General features: G+C 38.0%; 1 protein-coding gene and 1 non-coding gene across 3 annotated transcripts in view; both read left to right on the top strand.

Moving 5' to 3' along the window:
* Window positions 1-14,410, top strand: part of ARHGAP24 (Rho GTPase activating protein 24) — a 511,960-nt gene that overhangs the window by 12,473 nt on the left and 485,077 nt on the right. The gene's annotated exons all lie outside the window — the stretch shown is intronic.
* On the top strand, window positions 12,444-12,550 carry LOC123849077 (U6 spliceosomal RNA). The gene has a single exon (XR_006791922.1). It is a non-coding gene; the product is annotated as a U6 spliceosomal RNA (small nuclear RNA).

The raw sequence follows: 14,410 nt of genomic DNA on the forward strand, positions 1-14,410 counted from the left end.
AGGCTCTGAGGGACTCCTTTCAGAAACAGGGGAGGACAAATAGAGCAAGCTGGCTCTGCAGCCCTTGGCCCAGCTGGTTGAGACGGACTTGTCACTGGGAGCAGGTGAGACCTTTGTACCACTGAGCCATGGGATGCCAGAGCATGCCGCCTCATGCAGGTTTGCAGGCAGTTCTAAAGAGGGTAGGATGCCATCTCAGAAAAGTGGGGGGTTACTGCTGCATCTCAAAAGAGAGAATACTAAATGCTTAGACTTCCTTCACCCCTTTGCATGTGGCTCAGTGGTGTTACATCCGGCACTTTGCTTCTAATATATTTATTCTCAAGCAAGAACAGCGCATTAGTGGCTAGGGGTAGTTCTTATTTGTTTAGCAAAGAACCCTCTGGCCAAGTGCATAGCAATAATAATAGTGGCGTACTTTTTGCTGCCGTTTTCTGTTTGTTTGATGGAATAAAGATTTTGTTAATGTCTTAGAAAGAGCCACTAAATAAAATGAAATTATATCAAACTGCTTGGTGGAAACGCCAAGCAATTAATGTATGGTATCATTAATGAGCTGTATTATTAATGTGAAATGCTAATGTAATTCAGAAAGAGTAAATGATATGTAAAGGTCGTATTACCATGAGCACGGAGGGGGCAGGGATGGAGGGGAGGTGTAAAGAGAGAGAGAGAGAATAAGTAAATACATGTGTGAGGTTAAGGTGGAATGGACTGGAATTGCTGGTGATGTTTCCTAGGAGTCTGGGATATGCTGAATTAGAGCTGGTGCTGCTATTCGTCAAGGTTGTCAGGGAACAGATCCCGTGACTGCTTAAGGGGTTGGAGATGGATTCCCGATACCAGTGTTGACCCATAAACGGTAACCAGAATCATTAGGCCTGTGTTTACAGACTTGGGGACAGGCAGCAAAAGCCCCTGGAAACTTATTTCCAATGGACCAAGTTAAATTTTTATCTTAAATCTGAGCTTTGATTTGAAACAAAGGTATTAGCTGGTTTTTCTTGAGTTGGTAGTTCCTTTACCTTGCGACTTCCTGTTATTCCATTGTGAAGTTTCCAGAGAATTCTCTTTAGAAGCGTTCACATAGGAATCAGTCTATCTGCCTGCTTTCTAAGAGACCGAATTCAGTGCCGTGGTTGATTTTAATGAGAGGCAGGGAAGCACTCTTATTTTTTGACTGTTAAGAACTGTAGTGAACAATTCAGCTATAGGATGTCTGTTTGGCAGTTTTTGAAAAGTTATATACCTGGCAGCCCCAACTCCTATTAGAATGATACGTTTACCTCTGTGATCTGAGTGTAGCACTCTGTTTATGGTAAATAAGTGGCCACTAACTAGGAGTTGACAGCTTATTTGAAAACATTTTTTTTTCAAAACAGAACTCATATGACATATTATAAAATTCTTCATTATTGTGTAACTTATTAATGAATTTTTCCCCATAGAGACCATCTGATATAATTTGGAGTCTCAGATATTTTAATCTTTATGTTTTTAGTCCAACACAAGTGCTTCTTTCTGCAGACTACAATTTACCTTTTGTTAGTAGATTTGTTTAACACTTTTCTGATATTCAAGCATGATTGACTTTTATTTTTTCATTTATGAGTGGTATTTATAAGAGTTGGTGCAAGACTTGGTATTCTGGGTTGATCAATTATCCTATTATCTTGCTTTATTCTCTTCAAAGTTTTGACTAAATTGGGCATGATATTAAATGTTTTGTGCTTTATCACATGAAACAATGCTTTCTTAGACTAATTTTAAGTTGATAATGTTCTCATAATTAATGACTTTTTAAATTATAATTGTTTATTTTTTAGTTCATTGATGGTTAGTATGGTACATTTCTTCCATTTAAAGCGAGTCTTTAGGAAAATAACAGTTTTGTCCTCTCATTTCTTCTATTTTTTTTGTGTTTAACTATAAATATCAGATTCATAAATTATGACTACATGGAAACACATCTCTTCTGCTATTAATTGCCACTTACTGGCCTGTGACTTTTTTACTCATTTAATATTAATAAGTCAACCAGGCTCTATTTCAGTTCAGATGTTATCTCGAAATCACCAGGACTCCTGGAGTCTGTTCACACCCACATGGCTGCTTGGAAACCAGGCTGAAGAGAGCAGTGGTGCTGGGCAGGGGTCCTGAGAGGGATTCTGAGTGGATTAGGTACTTACTGGGGTCTTGGAAGCAGTATTTTTCATCTGCACTTTGGCTATGACTCTACACTTGCTTCTTAGTTCAAGGAAGACACTGGCCAGGGTGCATTGTCAACCAGTAGACCGAGGACTTTGTCTTGTGATGGCAGCCTTCAACACCTCTGGGTGTCTGTAATGCCATTTCAGAAGAATGAATTTTAGGTTCCCTTAGAAGTTTCAGCTACTTCACTGTCTGAATTCTAGTGCATTTGAAATTATGTTGAGCAGGTGACAGCTCCGCATCAACAGCCCTTTCCTCTTGCAAGTTCAGTGTCTTGCTTGAAAGGAAAGAAAAGAGAGAGGCAAACCAAGAAACAGACTCTTAACTACAGAGAACAAACTGATGGTTCCCAGAGGGGAGGTGGGTGGGGGATGAGTAAAATAGGTGATGGGGAATAAGGAGGGCCCTTGTGATGAGCACCGAGTATTGAATGGAAGTGTTGAATCACTACGTTGTAGACCTGAAACTTATATAACACTGTATGTTAACTATGCTGGAATGAAAATAGAAACTTAAGGGAAAAAAGTAAATGATAACAACATTATTTTTTACTTCCTGATGTCTTCCATATTGATCTAAGTCTTTCGCAAATGAAACAAAGTAATAGAAAACAGCCTTTTTTCCCAAGTTTTTCTGAGTATAATAAGATAAAATTTCATGAGAAGCCTCAAGATAAGGAGAGACCTAAGCCAAAAATAGACACTCCCACCTGACAAAAGCCATTTTGTCTTTCCGGAAGATGAGACCTGTAAACGGCAGGGTATCACAGTCTCTTTCCCTGCTTTGTTTCTGGGTTTCAGTGAAGAGGGAAAGGAGCTGGCAGGGATGGAGGGGTTGATAGGAAGTGTTAAAAAAGAGAAGTAGCCCGAATCAAGTAGTAGTTGAGTACAGAAAAAGTTTATTGTTATTAATCTAGAATTATTAGATATGAGGTCAAATTGACTTCTATTAGAATGTGGATTTTTAATAGTGTGTCTGAATTTAGTGCCCCGTGACATGATAGGTGTTACAAGCATTTCTGATGCTCAGATACAGGTATGATAGTGACTCAGTGCTCGGGTTTCTCTCCTTAGCTGTCACTGATGAGTGTCAGCATTATTTCTCTTGGATAGAGAAAGACAATTTTAATCCTTTAACAGTGCTGCTTATTTTATATATGTTTGCATCTCATTTTGATTTGGTAGCTTCCAAACCCTGGGGAATATATGAAGTAGTTAAACTACTGTTATTCTTGCTGTGAGATTTTGATCTTTTATTTTAAATAGCAGAGTGAATTCTTTCTTTTAGTGAATGCATTTTCCACCATTAGTCGCACTTAGTGGTTACAAAATTCTGTTTTCTTTTATACAAATGCCAGCATTTTTGTAACTTCTTGGCTAATGGAAGGTGCATGTTGAAAGTTTCTGAGAGCCATGAAAAGGAAGAGACCACAGGTGTTTATTTACTGAGGGTAAACAAGAGAGTCATTGATATGGTATCATCATCCTTTGTCTGCAGGAATCTAGGAGGGCTTTTGGTTGCATGTGCCTTGCTGGCTTAGCAGTTGTAAAACAAGAACAGCTTGTGAGTATCACCAGTGACAGGGCCATCAAGCAGCAGAAATAGGACCATCACAACCACTGTTGATTTGTGCATGGGAATCCTTGGTATGGTGGGAATGTTTATTTGTTTACTTTTCATAACCTAAAGTAAAGAACTCCTTCCTTGAAGAAGTCTATCTTCCCTCTGGCTTTTGAGAAGATCATAATCTTTTGCATGATTTGTTGATTACCTTTTGACCATAAGTGTATGTCATGTCATATTGGACAGGTTTCAAGTTCAACAACATATAAATAAAAATGGCCATGCCACAATGTGAAGGCAAGCATACTTAAGCTCCGGGGTGTATTCAGTTGTAATAATAAAAAAGCATAGCCTTAGGTGCTCCATGGTTCATCACATTTTCCTGTGAGTTTTGTAGACTCCTAGCTATAGACATTAGCACACATGTTTTGGTCACAAGTGGAAAGCTTTTAGGGAGATATTACCCAATGTCTTCGGTGAAAGTTTATCCTTTCTGGGAAAAGTTTTACCTACAAAATAAAGAGCGATGAGTATGAGATTTATGGATGGACAAAGAAGGAATGAAGTCATTTTCTAAAGTTCAGAAGTGGACAAGGAAGGAAGGAAGGAAGTCATCTCAGGTGGAGGTAAACCCATGTGCGAAGAGACAATGCTGTGATGAGAATATTAGGAGACATTTGATAAGTGTCCAGGAGTTTAGGATGAATTTGGACTCTGCTGATGAAGAAGGAAAGGAGTGAAGAAATATGAAAGTGTTAAAAGGACTAAATTTGGTGACTAATGAATGGAAGGAGGTTAGAGAGAAGGAGGTTGGAAAGACCCTACCCAGCTGAGCTTATTAGTCACAGATGTTAGTAACCACCTCTCATTCTGCCCCATCCATTTCTGCATAGCCCGATCAGGGTATTAAATCATGTACTTTTGTGAAGCCTAAAAATACAGTTTCATGCCTCAGTTCTGTCAGTCATAAGAGCAACTTTGGGGAAATAACTTCTGTGGGTATTAAATTCTGGAAAAGAACATTTACTTCTCAGAGATTTTATAAAGACTAATTGGAGGAGAAAAGTCACTTTGAGATAACTATATACATGCAAAATGCATTGTTGCCTACTGCTATTCATTGTCAACATTAAAAATGTGTATTTGCCAAAGCAGTTCCACTATGCCAAATTAAGAAATGCGACACTGTGTCCCCAGTTTCTTAGTTATACTGTTGGAGCAGTCTCTGGACATATCGTAGCTTTGCCATACTCTTGAGTCTCCCCAGGCATTCCAATCCCTTTTCCATCTTTTTAATTTCTAATCTAAACAAGAAGTAGTTATGGTTGAGTTCCTTTTTCTCTTAAGCTGGTTAATGAAAAGTGTGCCGTCCTTTTATCCAAGTAAAATAAATGCATAAGCCATGAGGCAGGCTAATAGTTTATTTTCTTTCCTTTGGTGACAGGAACAAGGAGATTTTTGTGAGGAAACAAAATACTTGTTTGCAAAGAATCAGTGTTAATGTGTCAAAGTTGACTGACATTTTGAATCTCATCCAGACACCTACTACAGGGGAGCTAAGGACATAGTAAAATCCTGGCCAACTTGAATACCTGGCTTGGCTTTCTAGACTGGATTTCCATGTCGCGTGGACCCTAGTGATCTGGGCCAGGTCTCACTCAAGTTTTGCAGACACAACCTTGCTCCTTTAACCCCACACTCGATAGAAAGCAGTCAAACGGGTTGTGTTGTTATTTTCTCTAGGAGATGCTTACTTGGGTATTCTGAGTTTTTCAGTTTTACTAATGGGAAAAGGAAGAACAGAGTGACTCTGTGTCATGTTTCTGGGCTGAGCCTCATGCTGAAGTGTTAAGGGAGCGAGAGTTCACTTCCCCAAGAGGGGAAATCCATGAGCCTGATGCACTGTCCTGGCCATAAGAGAATGAAGAGAGCGAGGAGAGTCTTTCTTCTCTACAGCCCAGAGAAAAATTAGAATCTTTGGAAATAGGGCCCTGGAATCTACATTCTAACAAATTTCTCACATGAGTCTGTGTACATGAATGTTTTAAAATATTTACTAAAACGTTTACCCCTGACTGTGGTCCTTTTATGAAAAAAAATGCAACCATGTATAACTAAATAGGCACTTACCTGCATTCTAAGAAAATGAAAGGGATCTCTAAGAGGTCACATGGCTTTTACATGGGAGAGAAACACCTGGAAGTTTAGAAAGCCTTTATCACTCTTCCACTTCTTCTTTTCCTCCTGCCTATGGTGATGACTCAAGGTCAAATGTGTGAAACCATGAAAAGTTAAGGTGCATTCTCAAGGGGTCCAGTTGAAGAGAAGTCCCACTGAGCTTGCACCCTTGATTGGGCCCGGGATTGGCCCTTGCCTCACATTAACTGCTACGACCATCTCCCATGATTACCTCTTAAAGGAGAGTCCCATTAAACAACAGAGTACAAACCAAAGTAAGACAACGAAACCTATGGCTTACATATTATTGTTGAAGAAGAAATGTGGATAGAGATTGATCTAGGTCTGTGCTATTTAGTCTGGTGGCCACAGCTACTAAGGATTTGCCATGGTGCTGGTACAACTGAGGAACTGAGTTTTTAGTTTGTTTCTGATTTTATTTAACTAACTTATAGCTAAGTTTCAAAACATATTTTTGTAATCATTAAAAATAATTTAACTATTTTTTAGAATAACTAGGTTTCTGGAAATCTGCTTTTGAGCTGTAAGTTTTAAACTTAATTTCCAATACCAATCAAGTATTTCGGATACAAATTTAACCTCCCAAGTTGAGATGTGCTGTAAGCATAAAATCTGCACTGGATTTTTAAGACTTATTAAAAAGAATGTAAAACATCTCACTAATTTTTAGTATTGTTTACATGCTGAAATGATACATTTTTGGATACATTGGGTTTAAATACATTACTAAAATTATTGTCACCGGTTTCTTTTTACTTTTTCAATGTAGATAGTAGAAAATTTTATACATGGCTTTCATTATATTTCTGTGGGACAGCACTGATTCAGATGTTTATGACAGTCCCATATTTCCGTAGTATTGGGTACTGAGAAGTCTAGTGTTCCATGGTATTCATTTTAATGCCATGGCTCCAATAGAGAATAAACATATATTAGATGATGACAATAAATTTTATGTCCTTAGGAAACAGTTTGACTACGCTATGACTAAGAATACAGATTAATAACCAGGGCACCTGGGTGGCTCAGTCAGTTAAGCAGCTCTTTCTGCTCAGGTCATGATCCCACATGGAGTGTGGGCTCCCCCCATGGAGTCTGCTTGAGGATGCTCTCTCTGCCCCTTCCCTGATACATGCTTTCTCTCTGTGTAAAATAAATAAATAAATCTAAAAAAAAATACAGATTAATAACAAAATGGGAGTTAATGCCAACCTAATAGGTATCAACTCATTGAAACAATTAGGAATATTTAGAGTGAGGATGAAATAAGTGTTTACCAAAATCTTTTTCTTATTCCAGATTTCCTTCCCACAACTTTTAAAGAAACTTATCTTAGTCAAGATTAGCTAAGAAAAATACACTGTTTCAATTATATCACATGATGCATATAAATCAAGCAATAAGTATTTATGAATCATCAGTTAAGAAATGGAATGCTCGGAAACCTGGGTGGCTCAGATGGTTAAGCGTCTGCCTCCGGCTCAGGTCATGATCCCAGGGTACTGGGATCGAGCCCCACATCAGGCTCCTGGCTCAGCGGGGAGTCTGCTTCTCCCTCTTCCTCTGCTTCTCCCACTGCTCATGCTCTCTCTCTATATATATCTCTGTGTCTCAAATGAATAAATAAAATCTTAAAAAAAAAAAAAAGAAATGGAATGCTCATGGCCTCAGAGAGGAATATAGGAGCCCATAGGACTTCATCCTTGCCCATGTGGAACTTAGAAATCTGGTATAGTAGGTAAGAAACATTTAAATTTTAGATTTTAGAAATTTAGAAATTTTAAAAATTTAAAATTTTTTTAAAAATTAAAAAATTTTTTTTTTAAATTGGAGATACAGAGGCACCTGGGTGGCTTAGTCAGTTAAGCATCTGACTCTTGATTTCGACTCAGGTCATGATCTCAGGGTCCTGAGATCGAGCCCCACATCAGGCTCCGCACTTAGTGGGGAGTCTGCTTAAAATTCTCTCTCTCTGTCCCCCTTTGCCCCTATACCCATTTGCACTCTCTCCCTCTAAAATAAATAAATAAATCTTTAAAAAAATAAATAAAAATTGGAGATATAAAAGGACATATGTAATAAGGTACTAAATTGTAGATTCTAATTGTTTGGAAATTTAGGGGAAAACCAAACAAATGTGAACTGAGGTTTTATAAAGTGCAATCTGTACAGTGAAGATGGGTCTTGGACTTGGATGGTTGGATTTGCATGGCTCTGGAGGAGGGAGCACCTAGAGATTTGCACATTGACACACTGAGCTTTCTTTTGGGCCATTGATCACTTCCCTATAACTGCTTACTTGCCTTTTAACTCACTGGGATATGAACTCCTTGAGGACACTGATTCTGTTTATTTCACCTTCTCTATCCCAAAGCCTCTGGTGGCTGGCACGTGGTAGGTATTTAGTTATATTTATGAATATCATCAATATCTGAATAATAAATGAGAGCATTCTCATTGGAAGAAGGAGAATAACCCAAGAAACAGTGGTGGGTATGAGCATTAAGAGATGTGGGTTGCAGAAGACTTTTATGGTTCTATTTTCTGGTCTAAAAAAATGGAAGTTGTTCCTAACTTATTCCGAGGAGAAGATCTTCACACATTAAGAGAAAGGACTTGATAAACTGTAATGTACTATTAAATCCCAGACTTCACTGTTATTCACCTAGGGACAGGTTCTTATTCATCTTTGCAGTTGTCACATTGCATAGAAATGGATATTCAATAAATAGTTGTTCAATAAAATAATGAATTGGAGGTCCCCAATCTTGCCACTTTTTATATTTCTATTTTCCACCTGCCTGAAAGTGAAGGTAGCCCTCTCATTAGAAAAGTGTCTAGACTCTGGTTAAGCTTTGAGGAGAAGCTTGGCTTTTTTGCTTATGAGCAGGGAGCCTGATGTGGGGCTCGATGGGGGGCTCTATCCTAGGACCCTGGGATCATGACCTGAGCCGAAGGCAGACACTTAACGACTGAGCCACCCAGGCGCCCCGAATTGATTCAGATTTTTGAAGTTTCCAGATGTATGGCCTTAGGATTGAGTTTTGCACTGTACAGAAAGCATATCTCAATTAATACACACCTTTGCATTGCTCATGTGGTTCCTCTTATGCAAAGCAATGGGGAAAACATAAAATATATTTCCTGAAATCCTGATTCAAATATACTCAAAGAAAATAATTTGGGGAGGCAACAAGAGCAAGGTTACTATTAAAGAAAATAATGCATTAAAAATGCTAACTTTAAAAAAAGAGATAACATCTTAAGAGAGATATTTGCAGAATTGGGTGGTTTATTTTGAAGGTTGCAGGAGTGATCTATTCTGAAATTATAGCTTTCAAAGATTATTTCTCTATGATGTACACTTTTTATATATTACAATTGTATTTGCCAATTTTACCTCAATAAAGCTGGTTGGGGCGGGGGTGGGGGAGTGGGGAGAGTGTTTCTCTTCCTGACTCGTAAGCATTTGACCTAAGGCTAAAAGGCTTAGAAATGTTTTGTCCCCACAAGCCAAAAGAGAAGCACAATGCAGATCCTACAGATAAAACTCCAACATCCTGTCTCCAACATCTGAGCATTCATCTTTCTCGTAATACTCCTTCCTTCCATTCTCGCTGCAGTCACCCTTCCCCAGGCCCTGGCCATCCGATGTCTGGGTTATTGCTGTTTTGTACAAAAAAGTAATTTATCTGCCTTTAGCTTTTGCTGCAGTTAAATTAATCTTTCATATTGGCGCCTGTTCTGTAAACCGCTGCTTTCTTCCTATCTTTCTTCTCCCCATGGAGTCTACACTGGCCACTTCTCACTGGGACTTTCCGGTCATAATTAACCTAGTCAACCTCATTTCTCTGTGTGTTCTTCCCCACAGACTAGTCTTTCCACTGTCCTCTTCCCATGTTCCAATAGTCAGTCCTCCTTTCTCTGGGCCTTTCCCTGCCTGGAATTCCCTCCCCTCTCCTTGTGTGAGTCTGGTCAGCCCTGGGTCCATTCCCTGTCTTCCATGAAACCTTCCTCCAGTCTGTCCCTGCAATGAGTGATCACCACATTGTCTGAAGTTTTAGAGAATTCTAGCTATATGATTGATCTTATCATTTATCAGATTCTACTTCCTAGTATTAGCTTTCATCTGTATGTTTTAATTGGATATTGCTTAATTGAATTTAAAAAATGAAGCAAAAGAAAAAAGGGATGTTTAGATTATAAAAAGACATGTGCACACATTTAAAAACATACACAATGTGTTGCAGAAAGAGGAGACATTTATCAATATATTAAATATAGAAACATTTTCTAGTGCTGAAAGTTGAACCAGTACCTGAAGAACACTTTCTCTTTGAGACGCTCTTTCTTTATCCAGGTATTTGGAAATGCTCATCTGCTCTAACTTGGCAGCATGTTTTTCTTAAAGCATAATAAAAACCTGCTTCGAGATTTGCAATTTTAATGCTCCCGAGTTTCCTTTGCTTTTTCAGGATGCTTTTCCTGGTTTGAATTTACTAAAGGATAATTTTACTTTGAACCCTGACGCTTTTCATGTAATTTTTAATTATATGTATATTTATATTTATGATACATAATAAATACATTTAAAATTATATATATTTATAAATTAAAGAGGATACATTAAAAAATGCTACTTTTGTATTATGGACTGTAGTAATTATGCCTTTTACTGGGAAAGCTCTGCTCCTAATAAATACCATGTTCTAACAGCACAAACAGAATGGTGACAAGATGTGCCTCCATATTTATGGCCCTTGATCTTTACTATCCAGAAATATTTCTCAAAGATCAAACCACAACACACTTGGCTCTTGGCACTAGAAAACTTGGCCTTTGATGGTGATCAAGTATTGCATGTGATGGGGCGGCTCTTAAAAGGGACTCTTCAACGTGATGGGGATATACACTGCTCTTTTGTTTCAGAGAACAGACTTTGCCAAGATTAAAAAAAAAAAAATGACACTTTATAAGAGTATTTTCCTCCTTTGGATTTTTGACTGGATACTTATCATTATGAGAAAGTGCCATGGAATGTCTCATTTCATTCTGTGGGAGCTGGCCCTAAGACCCTGAAGAAAATGTCTGCCACGCATATCAATAAACAAAAACACAAAACATTTCACACCTTCACACAATTCAGAATGTTTTTTCTCCTTTACTATCCCTCCCACCTCATTTCTTTTCTCCTCTCTCTCTCTTTCTTTCCCCCCAACCTCTTCTCCCCATCTCCTTCAAGGTTCTCTGCATGCTTCTCAGGCTCCTTTTCTTCCCTCTGCTCACCTGAACCTGCTTTTCCTCGTGTATCCATTTCTTTCTCTCTCTTCCAAGACAGGATATCCTCACTGTATCTTTCTTCTCTCCTCTGAGTCTGTATTCTCTCTACCAGTTCTTTCCTTTGCAACAAAATCCATGTTGTGGTCTAGTAAATTGCTGGCTGCCTAGGATCATGTATTGTGTAAGCTTGTCTTGTTTGTCCTTTCTACTATTAGTCTGTTTCTTCCAGATGAGTTCTTAGAGTGTGGTAATTTAAATAAAACAGTCAAACAGCCACCCACAAAACACAATGAATCCTTTTTTAAAGATGAAAATTGCTTCAGGATAAATGTTGGCCATTCCCATAATTTAAAAGGCTATTTTATAAAATATTTAAAAATAACTACAAAAATTATGTTTACCATAGCTAAGGCAGAGAATAAGACCTCTGATTAAAAAAAGTATCTGTCTTGTGTGGATCTTTGTGTAATTAGAATTTAATAAAATTGAAAAATTATATCTATTTTGCATGTAATTGAATGTTTCTTTTATCATCCAGGAAAGACTTCAAGCTGATGTAATAAAACATGGCATGCTGAAGGCATTGGAGTTAGACATTGTATTAGTTTTTTAAAGCTGCTGTAACAAAGTACCACAAACTAGGTAGTTTCAAAACACAGACTGTATTTTCTCATAGTTCTGGAGGCTAGAAGTCAAGGGTCATGCTCCCTCTGAAACCTGTAGGGAAATCCTCCTTTGCATCTTCCTGCTTCTGGCAGTTTGCTGGCGGTCTTTGGCCTTGCTTGGTTTGTGGCTACAACACTCCAATCTCTGTCTTCATTGTCGCCTGCATTCTTGCTGCGAGTCTCTGAATTTATGGCCATCTGCTCATGAGGACACCAGTCATACTGGGTTAGGGGCTGCCCTACTCCAGGGTGACCTCATTTTACCTAATTATATCTGCAATAACTGCACTTGCAAAGAAGGTCATATTCTGAGGCAGTGGGGGTTAGGACTTCAAAGTATCTTTTTTTTTGTGGGGAATGCAATTTCACCCAGAATTGGAAGTCTGGGATCTGGTCTCATTTCTTCACCCATTAACCATGTGACCTTGGGCAAATTACTTAACCTCACTGGGCCTCAATTATAACATATAGATAATTATAGGTCCTACCTCATAGTGCTATAAGGATTAAATGAGCTAATGCTTAGTGCTGGCCTCAGCAGCACATATATTAAAATTGGAATGATACAGAGAAGGTTAAGATAGCCCCTGCACAAGGATGACACACAAATTCATGAAGTATTCCATATTTTTTTTAAAAGAGAGATAATAGGGGCGCCTGGGTGGCTCAGTCGGTTAAGCGACTGCCTTCGGCTCAGGTCATGATCCTGGAGTCCCGGGATCGAGTCCCGCATCGGGCTCCCTGCTCAGCAGGGAGTCTGCTTCTCCCTCTCCCGCTCCCCCCTCTTGTGCTCTTTCTCTCTCTCACTCTCTCTCTCAAATAAATAAATAAAATCTTTAAAAAATAAAATAAAAATAAAAGAGAGATAATGCTTAGCAAAATGCCTGGCATATAGTAAGTACAAGTACATATTAGCCATTCTCCTAGTTATTATTATTTAGGTTGCTATTTTTATTGCTGGAGACACCATAGCTTAGTACCTGGTTGATTGTAGTTGCTCATTAAATGTTTAATTTCAGTCACTAAGGGCCATTATAATTTGTGTACTGTGGATGTTGAAAATGCTGTCAGAGAATACTCAACTCTAGAGTGGTTGAGGTTACTATATTTTACTAAAGGTTTGCCACCTGGATGCTAAGGAATTATTTAATTTACCAGGTCTTTTGGAATTGTTTGGAAATGTAGGAGATTCCTAGGATAATTTAGTGCTATAGGTCATGACTAATGAATTGAATTGAAGTTCAAGGTGCCTGAGTCCCAATCAGATTTCTCTATAACTTGTCATAATTTTTTTAAAAAGTAAAAGACTATTTATTTCACATGTAACTAATACAAAGCTAAGAATATGAGATATTGTATGATAATGATGATTTTTTGATCCAGAAGAAAGAGGGGCTGAGAGAGGTAAAATTATTTCCCATTGTCACAAAGAGGTTCAAGTGAATTAGAGGCTAATTAAAATAGTACTCTGTCACCCAGTAATTTCACTACTGGGTATCTACCCAAAAAACAAAAACACTAATTTGAAAAGATATATGTACCCCTGTTTATTGCAACATTGTTTATAATAACCAACAAATGGATGCAACCAAAGTGTCCATCCATAGATGAATGCATAAAGAAGATGTGGTGTGTGTGTGTAAGTATATAACATATAATATGTGTGTATATATATACATATATGTGTGTGTATATATATATACATATGTATATGTGTGTGTGTGTGTGTATATATATATATATATATATACACACATATAACGGAATATTACTCATTCATAAAAAAAGAATTAAGATCTTGCCATTTGGGACAACATGGATGGACCTAGAGGATATAATGCTAAATGAAATAAGTTAGTCCGAGAAAGAAAAATACCATATAATTTTACTCATATGTGGAATTTAAGAAACAAAAGAAAATGAACAAACAAAGAGAAAAAGAGACAAACAAAAAATCAGACTCTTAAATACAGAGAACAAACTGGTGGTTGTCAGAGGGGGGGTGGGCAGGGGGTTGGGGTGAAATAGATAAAGGGGATTAAGAGTACACTTACTCTGATGAGCACAGAGTAATGTATAGAAATGTTCAATCATTATATTGTACACCTGAAATTAATATAACACTGTATGTTAATTATAAGTCAATCAAAAAGGGTGGGGGGAATCAGTACTCTGTCAATTGTTCATACTCTAGAGGACAGACTACTGAAAAAGGATTTGAGTGTGTTTTCCAGGTTAGGTTAGTGAACTGTCTCATCCAGGGGTTGGCCACGGGTTACATTTCCTGCCCCTTCGATTAATTTGGATTTGTTTGTGCTCTGTGGATCTTCGGCACTTCTCTCATTCCTGTCATGTCACCTCCTGCTCTACACACAGAAGGATAGCAGTAGTGGCTATTGACCTTCACTTATTCATAGGAATATCTCAGTCAAGAGGTGATTCCAAAGGGAATTTGCCATCTAACTCCAAAAGAGGGTTGGGAAAGAAATTTA

The sequence above is a fragment of the Mirounga angustirostris genome, unplaced genomic scaffold (assembly GCF_029215605.1).
Source record: "Mirounga angustirostris isolate CCGP_5_RB_7025 unplaced genomic scaffold, mMirAng1.0.hap1 SCAF_2, whole genome shotgun sequence".
In the NCBI taxonomy this organism is placed as follows: domain Eukaryota; kingdom Metazoa; phylum Chordata; class Mammalia; order Carnivora; family Phocidae; genus Mirounga; species Mirounga angustirostris.